The sequence below is a fragment of the Propithecus coquereli genome, unplaced genomic scaffold, assembly GCF_000956105.1.
Source record: "Propithecus coquereli isolate 6110/MARCELLA unplaced genomic scaffold, Pcoq_1.0 Scaffold122, whole genome shotgun sequence".
NCBI lineage: Eukaryota > Metazoa > Chordata > Mammalia > Primates > Indriidae > Propithecus > Propithecus coquereli.
Genome location: NW_012136303.1, coordinates 5,971,108 through 5,973,657, shown reverse-complemented (window position 1 = coordinate 5,973,657; position 2,550 = coordinate 5,971,108).

The following is a 2,550-nucleotide window of genomic DNA, read 5'->3' as shown; positions in this document are numbered from 1 at the left end:
CAGTTTTTGTGTGAGGTTGAGTCAATCTAGTTATTAGATGAACTAAGTTTGGGTACTGTTAATTGTTTTTATTGTTTATTTTTATTGTTTATGCTCAGTGCACCAGGTTTCTAATTCCTCTGATGGTTCCTTGTGCTTGGGATGGGCTAGGATACAGGGGATTTTCCTCAGTAGCCGCTTTACCCTTGCTTAAGGTCTCCCCTTTGCCCCTGGGTCTCAGAGTGAGTCTCTCTCTGGGTTCGTGCTCCTCTCCCAGTAGAAGATCTCTCTCACTTATTACTCAGTACTTGCTAACCTGGTGTGTGGGGGGCGCGGGGGCAGGGAGCTGTTCTCTGTTGTGAAACAGTCACAGTCTTATCACTACGATCCAGGGTCCCAGGGGTGGAGCCTTCTCAATGGTACCGTCCTTCCCTGGGCATCTCAACAGGGGATCCCTAATGGTCTAGGCCCAGGACAGTTTCCTACTCTTTCCCCAGTGGTAGAAAATGTTTTTTCCAGTTCCTTTACCTCATAACAAGTAGATTGGCTTCCCTTCCCAGCTGCTTAAGGTTTTGTTCCATATGGGAGACAGGTATGAAGGATCTTTGTGGGGCTTTGGGTCTTTCTGTATAGTGGCTGTTGCTCTCCTCCCCAGGCCTGTACCATGAGAGAAGCTTTTTCTGGACTCTTGTTCTGACCCAATATTTCCAAGCATTCAGTAAGGTCTATAGAGAAGAACCTGAAAGTGCATGTGAATTTTTCTTTTGTCTGTGGCTCTTAGGGGTTTTATATTCTCATGTTAGCCCACACTTACACTTTAGAAATTTGGTAAAAATATACGAATTTTTCTTAACAGTTTATATGGTATCCAGCATCTGGCCTAGGGAGGCATGTGCTCATAACCCATCTCTTCCTGGAGGCACCTGTTTCTCCTTAGATTTCAGGTTAGTGGGTTGCCCTGCAACCTCAGCTGTCTGATGGGTTGAAGAAAAGATTTCATTTTATAGATTATACAACTTTTTATTTTTGTTGTAAGGGTGAAAATTACTATTTCTGGATTTCTCCATCCTAAGCAGAGGCTAAATTTCTCTGGATATATTTTGAATATAGAGCCCATAGGATCTGTTAGTATGTAGAGTAAGAGAGAGAAGTCATGAATATCCCCAAGATTTGGGGCCTGAATGACTGGAATAATAAATGGCCATCAGACGTGTTAGGAAAAGCAGTACATGTAGCCCCTTTGAGTGGGGAGATCAGAAGTTTAATTTTGAACATGCATGTTGAGTTTTGGATGACCTTTCAATATCTAAGTGGAGATATTGAACAGGAAGTTAGATACAAATCTGAAGTTTGGGGAAAAGGCTTGGGCTTGAGACATAAATTTGGGAGGCATTGGCATACAGAGTGATTACTAATGAAGACAGGGAAGACAGATGGCAGAACACAAAGTCTGGGTCCGGCATTCCCAAACATTAATAGGTCCGTATATTAGTTAGCTATTGCTTTGTAACAGATGACCACAACATCTCTGGCATGCAGCCGTAACGAATTATTACTCAGTCCTCTATCTGCGGGTTGGCTGGAATTCAGCTGATCTGGGCTGGGATTGGTATGGCTTATCTAAGCTTTTGATGGGTTCAGGTTACCAGTTGGTCTTGGCTTTCACTTTCTTCTTGCACAGGACCTCATGTTTATCTAGGAATGAATAGCTCAGTAGAGCTACACCAGTCTTTCCTGAGCGTGTGTGCAGCCTTGTACATGTGCACAGCCTTCCAGATGCAGGAAAAGGTGAGATCTTATCAAGTCTCACATTGGCTGCCTTATGTCCCTGATCTCTCTGTTAAATTTCTGGCCAGTCCACTGTGTTTTTTTTGTTTGTTTGTTTGTTTTGCTTGTCCCAACTAGTGTCAAGACCTTAGGATGGCTGCAATGTTGGCCTTCTCAATTGTTTACCATGAAGACCACTATTTCATGATATATTTCATGACTATATCCTATAAACTTCTGAGTAGACTGCTGCCAAATGTAGTCTATGGTAGACTTGTGAGTCTGGAAATTTACTGGAGCCCAAGAAAACCACTTGGTGGGCATTGCAAATTGCAATTTGCTAAAAGACCTTAAAGCTGAATGCTTTGGTTAAATGTTTCCAAGTAACATTTAAGCAAAACGTGGAGGGTTCATTTAAAAAAAAAAAGTTAACTACCATCATTAGGCATTTGGATTAATTTGCATAGTAGTTTTCCCAAAGACTTAAATATTTCTAAAATTTGATTGGTAATGGGAAACACAAAGAGAACATATAAGAAACGTCTACTTCCAGAAAGATGGAGCAGGCATACTTTTCACTCTCTCCAACTAAGTACAGCTAAAAACCTTGGTTGTTATAAATAAAAAAAACATAAGATGCTTAAAAAGTGGAAAGAAAAGGGAAGATTGGCTGAGACCTCCGAACTTGTGTAATGACGCGGGGATGATTTTCCTGGCTTTTCTTTTTACCTCATACATTCCAGACTAGGGAACAGAGAAGCTAGCAATCTAAAACACAGACAACCCAATTACTAAAGTGATAAT